Source organism: Mytilus edulis, chromosome 4 (assembly GCF_963676685.1).
Source record: "Mytilus edulis chromosome 4, xbMytEdul2.2, whole genome shotgun sequence".
Taxonomy (NCBI): Eukaryota; Metazoa; Mollusca; class Bivalvia; order Mytilida; family Mytilidae; genus Mytilus; species Mytilus edulis.
The window spans coordinates 54120243-54144042 of NC_092347.1; the positions used below are offsets into that span (position 1 = coordinate 54120243).

At 32.3% G+C, this 23800-nt stretch overlaps 1 long non-coding RNA gene across 1 annotated transcript; it reads right to left on the reverse strand.

Annotated features, from left to right (window-relative positions):
• Positions 1-1011: 1011 nt before the first annotated feature.
• On the reverse strand, positions 1012-7107 carry LOC139519951 (uncharacterized). The gene is made up of 3 exons (XR_011663769.1): positions 7004-7107; positions 4825-4910; positions 1012-1752 (listed from the first exon to the last, which is right to left on the reverse strand). It is a non-coding gene; the product is annotated as an uncharacterized lncRNA (long non-coding RNA).
• Positions 7108-23800: the final 16693 nt, after the last annotated feature.

The following is a 23800-nucleotide window of genomic DNA, read 5'->3' on the forward strand; positions in this document are numbered from 1 at the left end:
AGAGACCAAAATGACACAGAAACTTTTATTATAGGTAACCGTACGGCCTTCAACAATGAGCAAAGTCCAAACCCCATGGCATTTTTAAATCAAAACCAAAAGTTTGCTCTCCGCAGAGTGAATACTGCTTTTAAAAGTCCCATTTTAACATAAATAAAGCCTCTGTTTTTTTTCAAACTATTCCAGAAAAAAACAGATCTTATTGCCTATCGAATATAAACAAAGTTTGAAGAAAAACTGTAATGACGGAATAATACCCACGTGTTAAAACCCTGCCCAAGCAATGAGTGGTGTCCTCCTCTTCATCTGTGTAGGCGGGCCACGTAGAGGCTGTCTACCTGCAACAAAAAACTATAAATTAATATCATCTTTAAATACAGACTCCTGTTGCAATTTTTCAGAATTTAATCTTGATAAAGAAAGAAGATGTGGTATGATTGCCAATGAGACAACTCTCCACAAGAGACCAAAATGACACAGAAATTAACAATTATTGGTAAACTTTAATAATAAGCAAAGCCCATACTGAATGTGACTTTGTCATTTTTAAATTGAAACTCAAGTTTGCTCTCTGCAGTGGTCTGCTTTCACAAGTCCCAATTTAACATGAAGCAGTTTTTTTCCAAAACTGTTCAGAAAAATATTGATCTTAATGTCTATCAAATAGAAACATAGTTTTAAGAAAAACTGCAAAAAAATACATACAGGTTGACTGACTCCTCCTTTCTGCCATGAATCCATCTTCTTCAGTCCAAAGTGGCAACATATATTAAAGAAAAGGCTGTATCTTTAACAAAAGCTATAAATAATTATCAACTTTAAATAGACACTGATTGGTGTTGCAATTTTCCGATTTAAAAAAAATTAATTTTAAATTAGAGCCAATTATGAAAATCTATATTGGTGCACCAGCCATTAGCCTTGCTATCAAATGTTAACAAAATGGTAAATATTTCATTGAAATTTTTTCTATACAATTTCAACGAGCAAACTCATTTATACTCAGGAGAAACTATAAGTCTTGGGTCGAGGTCAATCCAAATTTAAAGGCATGATCATTAATCAATGCAATTATCAAAAACATGATTTCATCATAACACATCAATAAAGAGGTCAATAATGAATATGCTTTTTGAAGGAGCTAGTTCCAGTGGTCCCTAGTCCCATTCAACTTGGATATTTTGTCCAGGTGTAGTGTCTTCAGTCCACATGCAGTGTTTTGGTCTTCAGTCCAAGTGCAGTGTTTTGGTCTTCAGTCCATGTGCAGTGTTTTGGTCTTCAGTCCAAGTGCAGTGTTTTGGTCTTCAGTCCAAGTGCAGTGTTTTGGTCTTCAGTCCAAGTGCAGTGTTTTTGTCTTCAGTCCAAGTGCAGTGTTTTGGTCTTCAGTCCAAGTGCAAGTGCAGTGTTTGTCTTCAGTACATGTACAGGTGCAGTCTTTATGCAATATATAGTATATACAGAGTAGAGATGAGTTTAATTATTTTCAATCAATATTTTCTTCACAAGTTAGTAAAATATATTACATTGTAATATATGGTCTATGACGTAGGATACACTAAGAAGTTAGTGTGCTTATAGGGAGGGATCCATGCTATTCCAATGTTTCGTTTAAAAAATTTGGCATCCAACATCATAACCAGTTATAAAAAAAATGAAAAAGTTATCTTTAATTGACGTAAGCATGGCTATGGTTAATGTTATATAGGAAAAGTTTTGAATTTCTTTAAGTTATGTTATCACTTTATAGAAATGCTGAAAAGAAAAAATATTTATTAGAATTTTGTATGAAGAAACAAGATTAAGAGAAGGTCTACACATAAATTAGCTCATTGAAATAAATATCTTAAATACCTAAATAATTATGATCAAAAATAATTCTAACTAGTTTTAAATGTTTTATAATTGATAATTTATAGTTTTATGTAAAACCAAATCATGAAAATTCAAGTCAGCTGACTTTGGATAAAACAATTATCAATGTTTATCATAAAAATCAATAACCTCAATGTGATTAGAGTTATCTCCCATTGAATACTGGTCTAAACTTCATGAAAACAACCACCTTTAGCTTTTAAAAAATGTCTTGTCTTTCAGTTCATAGTGATTAAAAACTTGAATATCCCTTATTTAAGTATTTTGTGATAAGTCATCTTTCCTTTCTGAATAAACATGCTAGCTCACAGATATATCAAAAAAACAACTTCTCTGGTTTAGGTCTAACTGATAGAATCTTAATAAAGCAATCTTACATATCAATGTCCCCCATATGAAATGTATTTATCAAAGTTGTACAAAATGGAACATGTAAAATGTTGTTTGTTTATAGTTAACATGTGTTTGGTTAAAGGGGCACTAGCTGTCAAATTCATGGTCACCGATTTGACTCAAATTCTCATATTTGATTTATAACAATGTAAAACATTTATCCAAACTATCAAAAGTTTAAAATAAACAGTTTACAGAGCATGGGGTAGATAATATATATGTTCGTTTCGTGTGTATTTAAGTCCAGACGCCATCTAATTAACTATCGATTTGACCTCAGATGACCATATAAGCGATGTAAACATAAATAAAGATATGAATAGATTAAACCAACACGTGCAATTGGATTTTTATAGGTCTGTTTGATTTTAAAAATAGATGTTTCTCATTGTTTTTAACCGTATAAGAATGATTTCATGTGCATCGAATTAGTAATCAAATGATTGACCGTAGTTTCACTTCCATTGTTGACATTCTTTTTCTTTAAATAACCAGTACACGTACAATGCATGCGTTGCCAATCTCTAGCTAGGGGTTAAATTGAAGTTCACATGAATACGAATTTAAAGAGGTCGACTCATTCACTTGCAAGTGAATTACTAATTATCAATTTTTCTTAGCGTAATTTGACAAAATTGAACCTTTTTGGCTGCAAAAAGCGAATTGTTATTTCACTATTTCCCTTTTATTATTGATTGAACAGAAAAAAATCAAACTTCAGATTTTTTATATATCTCGTAGCTAGTGCCCCTTTAATTATAGTAAGGTCAGTTCAATTGGAATATTGAGTTCATGCACAAGTGAACTCAGGTGGTTTAAAGTCATTTGAGCCATTGCAGTCAAAGTGTACATGTGGTAGCATTTTTCAAATTAAATAATATTATTAATCATATTATTTATTTTCAGATTTGTGGACCACAAGTATGGGGAAACCAGTACAAGCGGCTTAATAGCTTTATATATATATATATGAACTTTCAACAATATTATACTCATATTTATAATAAAATGTGCGCTTGTCTCTGCAAGTGGCGTCTCCCATGCAAGAGTTTGTGGTTATTTGATAAATATTTTATGTTCGTTTGAGTTTATGAATTAGAATTTAAGATCAATAGCTTATGGCATAGTTTTATCTGTTTAATATTGAAAACCAATTAAAGATTTGGAGTCTGCACAAAGGAAAGAAAAATGACTGACTAAATGGTTAAAACCTATGTAGCATGGGGTGTGATAATAATAAGATTTTTTGTGTGAACCCCTAAGGTTCAAGCATATTTATAAGTTAGAAATATAGTCTATGGAGGAATATTCGAAACCTTAATTATTGTTCGTTCGGAACATTTATTCTTCTTATCTGTTTTAGCTTCCTGTAATTAAGAGCACCTTAAAAATTGGCAATAAAGAAATTTATACAGATCACTTTATATCTGCTACATGTATATGGTAATGAATGATATAGTTGATAATCTATATAGAAAAAAAATAGATTCCCATACATATAATTCTTAAAGAATAATAAAGATTCAAAACATGGACAAATGTACCTCAGTCTTTCAAAAATTCTTTAAATTAATCTAGAAATAATAAACATGATAAATGAGGCATTGTGAAATGGTCAACCAATAGGAGACATTAATTGATGTTCCTTACGACTGATCATCAATAAGTGTAATTCTCCAACAAGACCCATTGAGAGATTACATGATCTAATATACAATAATTTTTGCATCTGTCTGTCTTATTAATAAATATGTGAGATAGGTTCAAATGCAAAGAAAACATTTTAAAAAAACCACAAAAAATAGACATGTCACATGATAATAATCAAACAGAAAAACAGGCTCCTGATATGACAGGATATTAAGTATTCATTGTGTGTTAATTTGTGTTTTTTTTATTGAGTAAAGCCTTCCAATTGATATTTTCTAGTGTGTCTTTCTATGTTGTGATGTTGTACTATTGTTTCAGAAAAGGGAGAAGGTTTGGCACCATTAAAATGTTTAACCCTGCTGCAAATGATAGCACCTGTCCTAAATCAGGAATCTGATGTAAAGTGGTTGTCATCCATACATGTTTCTCGTTTTTTTATATAGATTAGACCCTTGGTTTTCCTGTTTGAATGGTTTTACACTTGTAATTTTATGGACCCTTAATAGCTTGCTGTTCGGTGTGAGCCAATACTCTGTGTTGAAGGGAATCAAGGTGTAATATTACCTCTACCAATAAACACCATAGAAGTGTCATCCATTGGTAGTAGTTTGACTATTCAAACTGCTAAAAATGAAAGCTAACACCATCCAGAAACGAACTAATGAAATAAACACATCCCTTATCTCCCTTCTTCATATTTAACACCACTCTCGACATGCCATAATTATCCTGATTTACAATAAAAAGAAAATGTTAGCCTCCACACACATGGTAATGAAATTACTGAGATTTAATTTACAATTCAGTTAAAATAATTAGCAAAAGAAAGTTCTAAGGTTCACGTATTGACTTTTTTTTTTTAAAGGCAACTTGTCAAATCATTTATCATAAATAAAAAGCTGACTATACCTAGGGCTACCATAATCTGGCTCTCCAAAATACATCTCATTTCCAAGTAAGGTGACTGCAGGTTTTAGTCATATCATATTCAAGAACTGAAATGAGATGAACAACATAGGTCAATAAAGTAAAATCAAAGCACCAAAGGGTGCTATAGGCAGTTAATCAAAAACCCAAAGGCAAACTTGGCCACGTTCAGATGAATAGGGTAAAGAATAAGTCAAAATATTTATCTCAGGCATTGTTCTCAGCTATTTCTAAAGTATCAAATAATGCTTGTACAGTAATGTTTATGTTATGCAATCCTACCACTTTCAAAAGTTATTTCCAATTTATATTGATAAAGATTCAATGTCTGAGATTATACACATACACTGTCCTATGTTAGGGGAGAGTTTTGTGCCAGTTAAGATGTTTAAGTCGCCACATTCTGTATGTACCTGTCCATAGTGAGGACCCACTAATGCGGTGATTGTTGCTGTATATCACATTTATTTTTCATAATTGTTTTGTACATTTTTTTAAATTTTATTAATTTCTTGTGTATACTTCTGATTTTAGTATGATGTCCAAGTTATTGTAAATGCTCTTTTGTTCCGACGTTGGAAAGTTCCAGGCGGAAAGAACTAACTAGCCGAAAAGTTCTCCAGAACTTATTAACTACATTGTAGTTACTTTGTTCTTCGTCTGGTTTAAAAGTTCCACCTGAACAAGTGACTAGTTGAAATAGTTTACATTTTGTAATAAGAGAGAATTTAACATTACTAAAAATAACTTTTTTTTCAAGTAGTCACTGAACAATGAAAATGAGGTCAAAGACATTGGACATGTGACTGGGGGAAACTTTGTGACATGAGGCATCTATATACAGAGTATGAAGCATACAGGTCTTCCACCTTCTAAAATATAAAGCTTTTAAGAAGCTAGCTAATGCCCCCCGTGGCCCCTGGATCACTATCCCTATGTCAAGCTTTCTGCAACAAAAATCGCAGGCTCAACAAAAATCAATTGAAAAAGGCTCAACTCATCAGATGGACAAAAATACAAATGGATGTGGCCGGGTACTTGTACATCCCAACAACAAAAAGACACTAGGAACAGATCTGAGAGTACTCACAGTTAACTGACAGCTAGTTCAAAGCCACTAACAACTAATAAAAAAATCATGCATCTAAGACTAAATTATCAATCTGCGCACATCCATTAGTGTAAAGACGTCATTAACAGTCAAGAGAAATAAAACATGACCTTGTGCAATGCCAAGATACAGGTATTGACAGATTGTAGATCCATTAATGTGTATATATATGTATATAACCATGGAAGTATTATATTGACAGGAACTAGTACAACCCGACTTCAAACAATTCATCTGCGAAGGCCGGGCGCAATTTAAAGACTTGTTAATTAGCATGAAACATAGAACATTTTTTACACACCAGCACATGGCGCCCTACAATATTGTCATCCTCGGTTGCTTTCGTGATTACAGAAATAAACGAAGAAATCGAAAGTTGTGATATATTTTTAGGAAACAGCAATTGGCAAACCTCGGCAGATTCTGTTTCCCTACATCAGCATGTGTGTGCCAATAGAGTGATTGATGGATTAATGCAAGTCATCATTTACTCTATAGAAAAACACAGACAATGGAAATTTGTACCAAATTTATTGAATAAATAAATTGGGATATACCATTTTCATGACTGTAATGTGGGTCATTTAGACACACTCAAGTGTAAACAAACTGTGTGGCATGATTCTGTATAATAAAGTATCATAAAATTGAGCTGTTTTCATTAAGAAACACATACAAACATATATATACGTTTATCATACAACTCAAAATGTTAACAACCAAACAACCCCTAAAATACACAAATAAAATTGTTATTGAATACACGGTTTCCGCTGAGTTTGTCAGTTGGTATGACTGACATTAGATAAAATAAAAATAGATATGTCAGTTGATAAAATATTCAATAGTTTTTTGTTGGTTGAAATGTCTGAAATGTGATGGGATTATGCAGCACATGTATCCAGTGTACATGGATTCGCTGTACCCTTGCAGTCAATCAAGGGGTGCGTCTAAATTGGCGGAATCTCGAGTACATACAATGCCTTCACCAGTAAGTTCACTGGCTCAGTTTAGAATATAGACTAAAGTTGAGACTTAATGTGTACAAACCTGACATCTAACTGTGTTGTAGAAAATGTGATCATCAACAATTTATTTCACAATATATATGCATTAATCCAAATTCACATCCATTCGTACGGTCTCAATAGAAGAATTTCCCGCGGAAATGTCATGTGATATAAACATTGAATTGTCCACACCGATACACGAAATACGTAGAAAAAGAATTGTGGACACAGCAATAAGATCAGATTTAAGACCCTCATGAGCTCGGTGTTAATTAAAAAATAAGTAAAAATCAATTATTTAATAAATTTGCTCGATTAACCTTAATTTTTGAAGTTTAAAATTTGCGTCTATCGAGTGAACCTTTAGTCTTTAGTCCTTAGAAGTGTCAACTTGACACTATAATCTCTATCTGTAATTTAGATCACTCTGGTAATTTTATGTCGCTATTGTATAAAACTCATTAGTACATTTGTGGCACTGCAGAAAGAAAAAAAATCCTTAGGGCGCACTACGTTTGCGCGCATTTGGGGATTAAATATTTACGTTATAAATAATTGAACAAATTAATAAATAATAAGTATTATGACCTGTATTATATTTTACCTGAGTTTATCTGTCAAAAAATGCGCGCAAATGTAAGCAAAAGCTGCGCGCAAACGTAATGATTTTTGCGCGCAAATGTAATGGTAATGCGCGCAAACGTAATGCACCGATTCCTTAAACGCCAACATAATTTTAAAGGTAAGTTTCGGTAGATCAAAGGATGTTGGCTTTCAAGGGATAAACCGGCCTGTATGTTTTTCTTGACCCATATTTCTAATTAACTTTAAGTTTTCAGTGTTCAATGGTCTATCGTTTGCAGTTATGTGTCTTATCTGTACCCGGGTTTGTCTTTTTTTATTTATTGTCCTACTTTATGACTATAGTCTAAGTGTTGATTTTCGTTTGAAAATCTAGAAATTTTGTTTTAAGCTTGCGTTTATTATACCTTTCGTCTACTAGTAATTAAAAAAAAAACTTCGAATCATTAAATTGTAAGAATATTTGAAATTACGGCTATGGCATCAAATCATTTGGAAAAAAAAACACAATGTATTGCAATATGACCTTTTGCATTGAAGGATTAAACTTGCATTAAGTCGTGTGCAGACCCTTTATACGGTAATAGAAACTAAAGGAGTATTGAGTAAACTTGCAGACGGGACTTAATCGAACACAAACCTAATACTAGTACATAGAAAAATAAAAATTTTCAATGGTCAGGTTTTTTTTCCTGCTCTTCATCTTGATAGTCGCTGGAGTGTCTTCAACACGAAAGAACCATTAATACCATAAAACAAAGCCAAGATGGTCCCTATATATATATATACTTAAAGTAATACTTCAATACTTCCGGCACTGTCACAAGGACGTATAACTAACAATACTGTAAACCAACTTATTTTCGTTAGTTATACGTCCTTGACTGTCACTATATGAAAATGTTGTCCTAAAAAATCACCAAAGTCTAAACATAATACAAGACAAGAACAGACTGATTTGGTATTAATGATTTTGAGGAAAACGATTTTTGCCTTATCCTACATATCGGTCTTTTGAGTTTCTCCCTAAAACCTAAATATCTTAAATCATATTGATTCTATATAATTTGCTTTGAGACCAGAACATTGTTGAAAATAGCTAAAAATTAAATACTTTTCAGAGTAAGAAAGAGTCTGGGAAACGCTCAAAATGCACGATTTAGCTTCTTTTTTTTTTGGATCGAGCTTCTTGGGGCCTTGAACGAATATATTTTGCCTCACTTGTAAAAGAGTCTAGTGATGTTTGTATTTATCAAAGTTGTAGTAAAAATCAGGCCGAAGGTATACATTTTTTAATCGTTTACATTTTTATAATTAGTATTCGTTATCATGTGATTTTGCTCGTTGTTGAAGGTCGGATAAAGGTTTTAAATCAAATTTTTATGGACTTTGATCCACTTTTTAGCTTCCACCTGACGTGCCATATAAGCTGTTGGTATGCTGTTGCACCTACCGCACGTAAACTTTCACATTTTCATCGTCTTTTTGAAATATTTTACCCAATAATACGTGATAAGATTATTATCCTAGTAACCAATGTATTGAACATAAGTTCAAAAAATTCCTCAATACTATATTCATTTTGTGTGTCAATATTTTTTAGGCAAAACAAAACAAAACTGCAAAAAAATCGAACACAAGAGAGATTTTTTTCTTCAAATGTCATGATTATCTGTCCATTTCTAGATCTATGCTTAGTATTTATTTCACTGAGATGACATGGTTTTCACACCCTGGTGACCCTGCTGTTTTTCATAATTATATTCATATACATATAAAAATAAACAAAATGAAGGAAGCTGTATAGGTCAAATTCTTATCATTTGCTGATAAATGTTGCTGGACCAAGTTTCGTGATCTAATATGAATTTTCTGAAAAATACAAGGTAGATAGACATTGGCCTGTTGAATGTTTTACTCGGTAACTCACTCACTGATCCTCTTCGTGCCTGTCAGCACATAAGGCCTCAACCAGTACGGGTCACATTTGCCTGTCTTTTGCCTTCTTCACGATCTCCTTCCATGTTTTCCCAAAAGTGTTTCATCTCTGGTAAGTTTTGCTCTAGCTGCTTGAACTTTTGCGATAAAAACAAAAATTCGAACATACAGTAGCAAATTTACCTGACGATATCTGGATATGGGTATTTAGTCGGATCTTAACACGTACTTGTGATTTGTTTAAAACCGGTTTTAACGAAAAAATGTCAAAATGTTCAGAACTTAATTAAATCTGTTTTTGGGTAAGATGGTGCAAGCATACGATTTTTATTGCGTCTTACACTTTGAGAAGCGAATTATCTTTAGCTACTTTATATATATATATTGTGTAAAAACGTTGATTATGAGCTATGAAAGTCAAGTGGCTCAAGCATTTTACTTTTTTTTTTTTCAAATTCAAAGTTTTATTGCCATATAAACTTTACAGTTTGTGACATAATGTAACAACAACAAAAACAAATAAAGACAATAACTAAGTAACTCAATATATATACACAAATTCAGGTAAATATTAAAGGGTTCCTTGTCCTCAGTTCCATTGACTTTTTTATAAAGGATCCTAGTTTATTCACTTGTGTTGGTGTTGATGGGTTAAGTATATATATAACTTTGTCATTGTCAGTGAGATTAGCAAATAAATTACTTTCTCTGTTAATGCAATCAAAATATGTTAATCTAATATTTGAATTATGAGAACAATTTATTAAGAAATGTTTCTCATCATCTAGTACTTTGCATTTTTTGCAAAGTCTCTCTTCGCGAGGAATTTTACTGAGGAAGTTTTTAAAAAAAATGCAAAGAAATATTTTAACAGTGGGTTAGATTTCATTAGTCTTTACTATCTATAGATTAACAACTTTTGGTTATATTTATAATTTAGAATCATCATTGAAGGTGGGGCGCGATTGCACAGTTAATTAATTATATTGATGTGTCATTTGTATGCAAGAGTGACATTTCGTTGTATTATGTGCCAATTCGAAAAAGTTATACGAGTATTCTCTCCCTTTAACAGGTTCATTATTTTATAATTAAGTTTAGGTTTCTTATATAAATTTGAATAGTTACAAAATGTATCAATTCAATATAATTCAGTTATTGTTATTGGTGTATCAAAAACATTGATGTACGAATATAATTTCATAAATTTGAAACGTTTAAAATGATTACATACCAATATAAAGAACCGTTCATCATTTTTAAAAAAGACTATGATTTAAATTAGTATTTATTATCTTCCCTTCATGATAGATTGATTAGGAAATGAACCAGACTTATCTAAAGATAATCACAGAGAGGGACTAGCAAGCAATTTTTAAATGTAGCTTATTTAACGATAAAACAACTTTCCACTATAAACAAATGTTACTTTATACAAATATAAGGACCTTGTTAGCTAAATCTACAAATTTTATTAGATATTATGAATGTTTATTATAATAGATTAATATGCTACATACAGTGGTCATATTTGTTGATTAATCTTGAAAATGCAATTGGTAACATTTGTTCAAGTAATTTCAGAGAAGATCTTTTTTTTTGATAACGGACGCCAAGTCAATACATGAAGCTATAACTCACACGGCCCCTCAACACAGGTGAGGTTATAGCGAAACGGGTTGATAACCAGTTGATATTAAACCAGTTTTAGTAATAAAAGTTTGTATATTGGAATCGTTTTAAACTGTTATGGCCAAAAGTTTCAGAGACATTCTCTGTATTAAAGACCAAACAGCATATTCATTTCTACCAGTGATTTTTCCTTAAAATATTGTGTGAAGGTATTTCATGATTTTAGGAACAAAATATGACGAAAAAAATTGGGGGTCACCGACTTAGTTTTGTCGCTATAGCAACCTCAGTTTCGTGTTTTTCCGAATATTAACATAATATGTGCTTGTTATATAAACTCTCCAAAAAATACTTTATATCAAACCTACAAGCATAATTCTTGTTTCACGTTAAACAGTAGATTTGTATCTATCAAATACAGGTTCAAGAGTTTTATTTTTTTATCTTTAAAAATATGATTTATTTCATTCCCGCCAAAAATAAAACGTAAAAATGAAAAACGTTTCCAGTTTTAAAAAATATCTACCAGTGATTTCGTCATAATAATTTCAAGAAGGAAAGTGCCATGTGTACTCTATCAGATCTTACGATGTTGTTGCCTCACAATATTAACCTCCAGAAACACCATCCGTCGGAATAGACAATTGTTTAAAATAACCTTTCACGCCGCTTTTGTTAGGAAAGTCTGTTTTTGTCCTATGCCCCTCATTACAAATTATTGAAAATAAAAAAAAGAGATGAAAGATGGCACTGGCTAACTACAGAGTGTTTGACTATATCAGACTAGATGTGTGTGCATGGTTTTTTTTCGCGTCAATTTCAGAAGTTTGCCGTATCGAACTCATTACTTCCTCACGTGTTTTGAATAAACGAGACAGTAAATATAAAATACAAAAAGTTTTCAATTCAAAAATTTATTTAGAAATAATTTGTCTGTTGAAAACTACGAAGTAAGATTTCTCCAACAGGATAAACTATACACATGGAAAAAAGTATTGCAACGCCTAATTGAAATTGAAATTAAAAAAACACTCTTTATTTTTTTGTGATATAATTTGGTAAAATAGAAGTAATTAAACATTATTTAAGTATCACCTGAGTTTAATCAATAAATATCGACTCGATAAGTTTTTATCTGCACATGCAGCTACTGTACCCGTAAACAGCAAAACAGCTGTTTTTATCCTCATTGTTTTCAACACTTTAAATAACCAAGTTTTTTAAGTTATGTGATTGACACCTTGTAATGAGTCCTTGACAACTTTTAACTGCAGCAAGATGGCATATTATCAGCATAACAGAAGCAGGGATGTCGTTGTAACAACTGAACGTATTGTTGGTCATCACCATTCCACTATAAGTCGTTTTGAGAATAAAAATCAGGCAATAAACGCTGTTAAAGACCTTCCGAGATAATGAAGACCCCCTATACCATTTGCTAGGGAAAATCAAGCATAATGAAGGTTGGTCAGAAGGAAACCCATTGTATACAAGACAATCCTAAGAGAGTGGTGGCCATCCAGGAAGCTTTTAACAAGAACTGTTCGAGATCGACTCATCGCTACTGGTTATCGTGCGATAAGACCATTTCGGAGACCTTTGCTAACGAACAGACACACAGGTTTCCGTATCCAATGTAGTGCAGAGCGCGCCAAAGTTGGAAATTAGCATCGTGGAGGAAGATCCAATGTTCAAATGGAATTCGGTGCATCTTCCTTGGCCCGATCGTAGCCCGGATTTGAACCATATCGAGCATATTTGGGACACTATTTGGCGGAAAGTGCGCGAAAGGACACCCCAGTTCAAACACATCATGAAATAAACAATGCCCTTCATCAGAAATGGTTGCTGCTACCTTAGCAACAAATTAGTCGATTTATGGAAGCAATCAGAAGACGTTTAGATGCGGTTATCCGTTTGAATGGAGGCTGTGCACAAAGTACTAGTTCTTTGGCGTATAACGATCAACCATGATGTGAACAGTCATCTGAAGATTAATTTTGAAATGTCTGACATTGCAAAGTTCGACTACAGTAAAAGTTGTAAAATGCATTTTTTTGTACAAATAACACTTCATTTTGTTATTAAAATTGTGGTTATATAAATCATTTTTTTTTTCAAACATTTTTTGTTCGTTTCAATGCCAATGTTATCATAAACTATGTTTCAATAATATTATACACATATTTTATTATATTTCATCCAAAAAAAGAGGCTGATATTCAAGTTTTAAAAAATCAAGGTGTTGCAATACTTTTTTCCATGTGTATATTATAAATCTAAATTGCTAAGTTTGGAAATTAAAACAAAGACAAGGTTGTCGCCGACATTGAAAATCGAAATTTGTTTTCAATCTTTCCGTTCATAGTTGTAACTAAATGAAAGGGAGAGACTTTATGTTGGATATTATTCTTGGCGTAATTGTTTTTGTCATAAGTTAAATTTAAAACAATTTAGTTTTAAACACGAACAAATTTTAATTTTAATTCATATTCGCTGAGTATTAATTTTGTCATACAGCTAATTTCCTTATGTATGTAGGGTGAAACTTTGGTTGGCTTCCTTGCTTTGTTTGTATAAATGTTTATTCAAGCTTTGTAATTAAGATTGACATCTTCATATATAGGTATGTAAACCTGTAGATATGATATTTAAATTCAATTGGACATTATCAAAATATGATTGTACAAAATATACAAACAAAGCAAGCAAACTAACCAAAGTGTTGATCTACATACATTAGGAAATTAGCTGTAAGCTGAAGCGAAATGATTATCATTTCTTCTTGAGACAATTTGAAATGAAACAAATGACAAACAACAATGACCCTTTAACATAATTTTATTTTTATTCTAAGATTTTGTCAAATAAGCAGTATAAATAAATTTTAACTTCATTGCAAGATTGGACGTTATTGTACTAGAGTCATCCAGATTTCAGTTACATGCATACGTTGCCAGTATGTCAAAACTTCTAGGAATAATTTTTTATCGGCCTGACCTTCTGAATACACAATTTATTGAAATTTTTGAAAAATTGACATTAAAATAAGAAGGATCAGATCATAGGGAACATGTGTACTAAGTTTTAAGTTGATAGGACTTCAACTTCATCAAAAACTACCTTGAACAAAAACTTTAACCTTAAGGACGGACGGACGAACGAACGGACAAACGGACGCACAGACCAGAAAACATAAATTGGACATAAAAATAACTTTTACAATTCTAATTATCCCGGTAACCTGTACACAATCGGCGCAAATAAAAGACAAAATCTGCACGTGACAGAATAAAAAAAAAATGAAATGCAGATCGGCGCAAATAAGTCGAGATCAAAATTTATATTTCATTATTTTTATTAGAACGAAGGTTAAATATAATGTAGTATCTTTTGTGTCCATTTGTGTTAAATTGCCACAAGATATCAGCGCAACGCTTAATTCCTCTTTTCTTGGGAGACGTATTTTTAAGCGTACACCATGTTGGAATCAGTGAAAACGCGAAATAGGACGTTATAATTTGACGTTTTTTATTGCTATAAACAACGTCATAGAGCTTTTAAGTCACTACCAAGTTGCGTTAGTTGATGCGCATAAACAATAGGCTGTTTGGTCTTTAAACATTGCATACTAATATTATTGGCTAAATAAGATTTTGCAAGCATAGATAACTGTGCATCTAATCAGCACGACTTTATCAGATGACAATACCAAAAATACTAACAAGTTGCTTTCTTTAAAAAAAGAATTGCAATCGTAAACCCAAAAGCTTAATTGTTTAATAAAGATGTGTTGTTTTATATTAATTTTGTTGTATAAGATTTAGAAACTGACAGTTATTGTTTACTTACTGTAACTTCTGTTCAAAATTGGATTAAATATTCTTGTTAAAAGAATATTTTTTTTCATCTCCTCTCTCCCGAAAGACAACATGCTTAGTCACCCACCGGATGTTCCATTCATTTTTAGATAAGATTTAGTTTTAAGACTAAAGTTCAATTGCAAATGTGAAGAAACCTAATAAATTAATCATGATTATTTGTTTATTTAGCCAGTTTGAAAATAGTTAAAAATTCTAAGCTGCACTTTTTTTGGACAATCCCCAACTAAAAGACGTTTTTTGAAGACGTACCAAACTGGTTTATATCTATATATGTATATTAAGGGTTTATATACATATAACTACTCTTAATATCATAACAAAAATGTCAAATCTGCAAATTGCGAAAGTTAATTTTTGTGTTTTCCTAGCCAAAATACTTATACATAATTTCATTTAATGTTTTCATTTTTAAATATTGGTGTTTTTTTGGTTTTTTTTTCATTGGCTATTATATAAACGATATTTCTGATTAATCAATAAATACTATGGCAACAAACTCAAACCAAGCTTTTGGAGTGAAACAGTATAAGTTATGAACTTTTCCCAACAAATCTCACTTTTTTATTTCTAGCTTATTCTTTTGTAAATTAGCTCTAACAAAAAGAAGCTGTATCTTTGTTGTTTTTAGGCGGCTGGGCGATAGAAACTGAGAAGGAAGCAGCAACGAAAAGGGCCAATGAGTATACATGCAGTTCATGTCCAGTATGTTATTTAAAAAAACAAGTTTTTCAATCGCCTGTCCGTTGAATAAGGATATTAATTTTCATTTTAAGAAAAATAATTTGTACTAAGATGTTTTTTTAATGGTTGTGTTTTTTATTTTATTTTGCTCATAACAATTCGTCCTAATTGTTCGCCAAACACGCTGTGGCTTCTGTCAACTATACCCTCTAACTTGACTTATGAATACAGATTTGCCGCAACTTCTTATTAATGAATCGACGGAATTCCCAAAACTTCCTTTATAAGACTTATAGGACGCAAAGCTGTGTATCTGCTTCATTATGTTTTAACTAGGTTTATTTGGGGAGGGGTCCCTCATGACAAAAACAAAATAATGTTTTTACCATTTATAACTGTATTTGTGGAGACGGTAGTAGACACAGGTCGGTATCCCTTTGACCCCCCCCCCCCCTCCCCCCACCCCCTAAAAAAAAAAAGCAACAACAAAAGAGAAGACAAACGGATCTCTGACTTGATAAGGTATTCATCACTAAATAAGTACGTAAACAATATAGCTTATTTTTTTAAAACCATATACCGGTAGTAATTACAATAGTTTTCGATGGAAAACATTGAGAAATATATCAAACCCCATATTTTGTTTATCGCAATGACCATATTTTTTTTAAAGATTGAGGGAGTCAGTGTTCTTGAGTCGTTTTACATGGATCTGTAGAATAATTTTGAGGATATAGTCTAACGCGTATTCATCAATCAACTGTATTGATATGACATAATTTTGCATTTAATTGGCCAGACGCTTAAAATATTTCACTGATTTAACACACTCAAAATTTGCCTTTTAAATTTCGTCTAATTTCCATTGATAAAAAAAAATGGACATATGCGACGGTATGATTGCAAAGATAAAACTATCTAATAGAGTTCAAATGAAGTGGAGGTGAACAATTACTGGCAACCGTATGGCCGTATTTAATTCTGTTAAGAATTTAAAAGCTGCTTAATTAAATTGACTACGCTCTATTTTTTATTTCGCTAAAATGGCAAAAATTTAATATCATACAAACGCCTTATCTATTCTCTGACAGTCTCTTAAAATTTTATCTCATATTGGAGCACAGATTGTACCTCAGAAAAATTTACACGTCACCTTCTTTAAATTAACTACTGATGCAGGATATCTGTGACAAAATATACAAGTATTATAGTCCCAAAGAATATCAAATATACATATAGTCTCGATAAACACTTATCCCCTCAACAATGGTACGTTTGATTCTAATCAAAATAAATACGCATATATGCACGGTAAATATTATTAGCTTGGGTATTTCATCCAGGTGCAAGGAAGTATTCAAATGCTCATTAACGTAGCTTGCGTCATAATTAATTTCGCATCATATGTAACATATCTCTATAGCAACCTAAAGATGCTAATGCTTATTCAACAGGTCAAATAATAATCTATTGCGCATGTTTATGACGGGTGGCCATAGAAAAACAGATGTATTCCGAATAACATCCGGTGTTCCGAAAGACTACGGACATCGTCCAATATACTCTGAGGGTTTACGCAAAAATCCAGGCTAAAATAAGACTTACACATAGTTATATACTTTAATTCTGTCATGGATCCACGATATCGCAGGTGTGTTCCTTTTTTTTTTTTATTTTAAAAGGGCACTATAGCTACGAGATATTTAAAAAATCAAATATATTATTTTTTTTGCTCAATCATTAATGAAATGCAAATAGTGAAATAATAATTTGCTTTTAGCAGCCAGTATGGTTCAATTTTGTCAAAATAAGCAAAATAACATTGATTATGAATTATTCACTTGCAAGTGAATAGACGTATTTAAACTTGTATGCAAATTTGTCCGCCAATACTTAAAATCACACAGGTTCCTGTAAACTTTGACATCATAATTTAAAATATTTGACGTCACAATTTAAAAGTGATCGTTGCTTGAAGTCAAAAAGTGATTCGGAGTAGATCTAAAGTCATTTGGAGGCAAGATTCAGCTAAATACCAAAAGTGTAAATACGTTTATAATTCACCCTAATTGAATCAGTATTGATGTGAACTTCAATTTAACCCCTTAATTTGAGATGGATAACACGTGAATTGTGTATTTTATAGTTATTTAAAAGATAAGAATGTCAACATTGAAAGTGAAACAAAGGCAAATCATTCAATCCCTAAAAATCATTCTTATTCAGGTAAAAACGATTGTAAACATTTATTTTTCATCTAGAATATGGAATTAAATAGACCTAGAATAATCCAACAGCACGAGTTTGCTTAATCTATTTATATCTATATTTATGTTTAAATCGCTTATCTGGTCATTGGATGACATTAGATGTCAACTCGATAATTAATTAGATGGCATGTAGACAAAAATACACACGAAATGAAGCTACGTATTTTCATGCCAGTGCCCTGTTTATTGTTTATTTTAGACTTATAATAGTTTGGATAAATGTTTTACATCGTTATAAATCAAATATGAGAATTTTATTAAAATTGGTGAATATGAATTTGACAGCTAGTGCCCCTTTAAAAGAAAAGCGTAAATGTAAAATTGAAACTAGTACTTTTTTCTTTAATATGAAAGCTAAAATAAAGCGTTAACATTTAAATTGATTCTAGTACTTTTTTCTTTGATAGGAAGACTAAAATATATTTCTTAAATGAAGAGCATATAATATATACACATAAGAAAAGCATACAAACCCATAAAAAATATCGACATTCTGATTAAAACTTTAAATAAAAATATTATTTTAGTTTTGAAATAAAAAGTAACACCAAACAACTTCAAACTGCTTGGCGAGCGTTACAAAACCAGTGCATTGCTTTTTTTTTAAATTTTCTTCTGAGTCTAGCACTAGAAAGATGCTGCCACTGCAGACATGAAATGAACACAACACTTGTTTCTTTTGCGTCTGCATCACTTTTGCAGACTGAAATGCATATATATATATATATATTCCATATTCTAGATGAAAAATAATGAAAAATATATATATTAGTATTCAGCATTCATAAAACTCATAAAAAAAATGCTGTCAATAGCTAGATTTCTATGCATTGTGGATACAATATATTTTGTTTAAATCTTTTTAACATTTGTCTATTTTTCATGATTTTTTTAATCATGTTTCCTCAGTTACACATAGTTGTCGTATTCAAAGTGCTTTGAAACCTGCTGTAGCTTTTCATATCTGTAAGAAATTATAAAAAATCGAAACTGCAGTACCCATCTTGCAGAAATGTAGAATAGCTCCTTTATGAAGAGGACATAGTGGTAGTCTAAACAAAATTGCAGTAATATGATGCTTGGCGTTCCATTTTCAAGGCATTTACAACTATCTACCAAAGTTTGTCTATGTTTTATATACCATGCCGACTCTAAATAAAGCTTATTTATTTATATTATTTTATTATTATTGTTCAGATCAAGTGGATTTTAAATAATACGAGATGTGTCAAAGAGACACGAATGGCCCCGTCTCAAACAGTTGAAAAATCTGCAATTTCAATAACACATGTGGACACAAACATGATGGTAGTCTCACATTGATATGTTCATAATTATAAATTAACTGTTAACAAAACTCAGCTCAAAATGCTGAAAAAAAGTCTGTATAACTGTGATTTTCAACAATTTTCAAAATTTTGGCAAAAATTAATGGATCAGAACAAAACTTAAACTTGATCTGTAACTTCTCATGAGTAACTCACATACCAAAAATCAGCCCAATATCTGAAAGCATTTAGAAAAAAATTCTGTATAACTATGATTTTCAACAATTTATCAAAGTTCAAAGCCCGTAATTTCGGCAAACATTAGCGGAGCAGAACGAAACCACCACTTGATCTGTATCTCATCATGGTTATCTCACATACTAAAAATCAGCCCAATATCTGAAGGCGTTTAGAAAAAAAGTCCGTATAACTGTGATTTTCAACAATTTATGAAAGTCCAAAGCCCGTAATTTTAGCAAAAATTAGCAGAGAAGAACAAAATTTAAACTTGATCTGTAACTCATCATGCTTAACTCACATACCAAAAATCAGTCCAATATCTGAAGAAGTTTAGAAAAAAACTGCGTATGATGGTTTGTTTCGGAATGACGGAATTTTGGACTTTCAGACAAGGGTAAAACTATATGGCACCGACAACTTTGTTGCAGGGCCATAAACATGAAAAACCAAACTGGTCAATGATCATTTTGGTGATGCAATTAAACAGGCAACTGCAACATATGTGTATGACAACGATATACGAATAATAAAATTAACGGTACCAATTTTCTTGCACCAGATGCGCATTTCGACAATACATGTCTCTTCAGTGATGCTCGTGGCCAAAATATTTGAAATCCAAATCTTATATAAAAGATGAAGAGCTATAATCCAAAAGGTCCAAAAAGTATAGCCAAATCCGTGAAAGGAATCAGAGCTTTGCATGAGGGAGATACATTCCTTAATTTATAATAATTTCTATCATTTTGTAACAGCAAATTTTAATAACACAAAAAAATCCGTATTTTCATGCCAGTACCGAAGTACTGGCTACTGGGCTGGTGATACCCTCGGGGACTAATAGTCCACCAGCAGAGGCATCGACCCAGTGGTAGTAATAAAATTAACGGTACCAATTTTCTTGCACCAGATGCGCATTTCGACAATACATGTCTCTTCAGTGATGCTCGTGGCCAAAATATTTGAAATAAGCTGTACATACAGATAGTTAAACTAGATGTGTCAAAGCGACACGAATGGCCCTGTCCCAAAAAGTTGAAAAATCTGCAATTTAAATAACACATGTGGACACAAACATTATGGTAGTCTCACATATCTAAAGTCATCTCAAAATCTGGAGGCGTATAGAAAAAAAGTCTGTATAACTGTGATTTTCAACAATTTATCAAAGTCCAAAGCCCATAATTGTGGCAAAAATTAGTGGAGCGGAACAAAACTTAAACTTGATCAGAAATTTCACATACCAAAAATCAGCCCAACATCTGAAGGCATTTAGAAAAAAAGTCCGTATAACTGTGATTTTCAACAATTTATGAAAGTCCAAAGCCCGTAATTTTAGCAAAAATTAGCAGAGAAGAACAAAATTTAAACTTGATCTGTAACTCATCATGCTTAACTCACATACCAAAAATCAGTCCAATATCTGAAGAAGTTTAGAAAAAAACTGCGTATGATGGTTTGTTTCGGAATGACGGAATTTTGGACTTTCAGACAAGGGTAAAACTATATGGCACCGACAACTTTGTTGCAGGGCCATAAACATGAAAAACCAAACTGGTCAATGATCATTTTGGTGATGCAATTAAACAGGCAACTGCAACATATGTGTATGACAACGATATACGAATAATAAAATTAACGGTACCAATTTTCTTGCACCAGATGCGCATTTCGACAATACATGTCTCTTCAGTGATGCTCGTGGCCAAAATATTTGAAATCCAAATCTTATATAAAAGATGAAGAGCTATAATCCAAAAGGTCCAAAAAGTATAGCCAAATCCGTGAAAGGAATCAGAGCTTTGCATGAGGGAGATACATTCCTTAATTTATAATAATTTCTATCATTTTGTAACAGCAAATTTTAATAACACAAAAAAATCCGTATTTTCATGCCAGTACCGAAGTACTGGCTACTGGGCTGGTGATACCCTCGGGGACTAATAGTCCACCAGCAGAGGCATCGACCCAGTGGTAGTAATAAAATTAACGGTACCAATTTTCTTGCACCAGATGCGCATTTCGACAATACATGTCTCTTCAGTGATGCTCGTGGCCAAAATATTTGAAATAAGCTGTACATACAGATAGTTAAACTAGATGTGTCAAAGCGACACGAATGGCCCTGTCCCAAAAAGTTGAAAAATCTGCAATTTAAATAACACATGTGGACACAAACATTATGGTAGTCTCACATATCTAAAGTCATCTCAAAATCTGGAGGCGTATAGAAAAAAAGTCTGTATAACTGTGATTTTCAACAATTTATCAAAGTCCAAAGCCCATAATTGTGGCAAAAATTAGTGGAGCGGAACAAAACTTAAACTTGATCAGAAATTTCACATACCAAAAATCAGCCCAACATCTGAAGGCATTTAGAAAAAAAGTCTGTATAAATGTGATTTTCAACAATTTATCAAAGTCCAAAGCCGTAATTTCGACAAAAATTAGCAGATGGAAAGAAACTTCAACTTGATCTGTAACACATCATGGTTAACTCACATACAAAAAATCAGCCCAACATCTGAAGGTGTTTAGAAATACAATCCATATAATGGTTTGTTGCGGAATGACGAAATGACGGAATTTTGGAATTACGGAATTCATAATTACGGAATTTAGGAATTTCGGAATAGGGTAAAACTATATGGCACCGACAACTTTGTTGTGGGCAATGTCGTTTTTATGTATGTTCCAATTAGGTAGCCGTGGCTCTCTCTTGCTTCTTGTCGTCGTTCACCACTTGGGACTTAGAAAAAAAAGTGATATGTATGTTCCAATTATTCATTTATCTAAAGTGACTGTACTATAAGATTCCATCTATTCAGTACTGAATATGTGGATCCTTTCACAAATGCAGGTGGTTTTAACAGCCATGAACAATATTGAAAACAACTGGTGCTCAACTACGTCTGAAGAATCGTCATTTAGGAAAACATTTCAATATTTCAGCAAAAGTCTTTCCCAAAGTCATCAAAACATTACTTGATAATCATTTGGTCAAATATGCAGATACACTCAAATTATTACATTGAGATAACTACTATGCTATTCATTGTAAAGTTACCTCTGTTATGTTTCAAGTACTACATTCAACTTGACTAGAACCATCTTTTTATGTATAAGAACCTTTAATTGTATGCCAGGACCAGTAAAGGAGGTAATAAATGACAAAATGTACAGTTTACATTGGTTGCTTATGTATGATCTCATTATCCATTTATCTACTATGACTATACTATTATGGTACTTATATATAATAATATAAGTACTGTTTATACAAACAGACTTTCCAGCTTACACTTAATAATTAATGTGATAATAAAGATGCTGACATTATGGATACATTTAATTAACATACACATACCACTTGGTATATCTTGAGGTTAAATCCCTGGCATTTGACACTTTGTAGTTACAACTGGAATCTCACTAGGAGGCACACTTTAATCTTTTCTTAATCAGATACATGTCATAAACAATCACTGTTGGTGAGGAAATGCAGATTATGATACCAGATCTTATAAAAATTAATTACACAACAATTAGTATATTATCTAAAGGTCAGTGAGGCCAGACTCCTCCAACTGTTAATTGGTGTACCCTATCTGTGTGTGAAGCCATATGCATGGTCTTTGTATAATCACTTTCTTGGTTCATAGCAGGCTTGACTAGTTGATATAGTTTTACAGTGCTATTATTTAATTTACCGCCCACCATCCACCTTCCTAACACCTTCAATAATGTGTCCTGACAAGGGAAACATCTCAGTTTTTACTAGTGATATATATTTTATTTTATTAATTTCAATTCCTTGATGGAATTTTATCACTGGTTATTTCTAAAATTTCATTCATCCCCAAGCATTTTGGGGGAAAATTTTATCAAATTTATTCCAGCGCCAGTTTGATAGACCCCTGCTACTCTACTAGCACATGGGCTATCCCCATGCAGACCTTGCACACACCGGCTGCAGATGAGACGCCTAGTCTCATCACCTAAGTGGAGAACCCTCGCTTCACATTCCCGGCTGGCGTATTGTCGGGCAGGCAGGTTCTTCCTCACACTGGAGGCTGCAAGCTGACTTGCTCAGGCAGGAACTCAAAATTGTCTTGTATGCTGAGTGTTTCCCTATGGCCAAAACCAGATTAATTAATTGTTTTTTATAATAAAATTATTATTCATTCTAATATATCTTTCTGCTTTAAGCCAGTATGATTTGCTAAAACCATGTTTTTGGTTTACACACAGATATCCCTTATGTTACATTTGGTATTGTTTTTCGGAGCTGGTATTTGCTCAATTACAAGGATGAGATCTAGACTTAATTGAGATTTGCTCT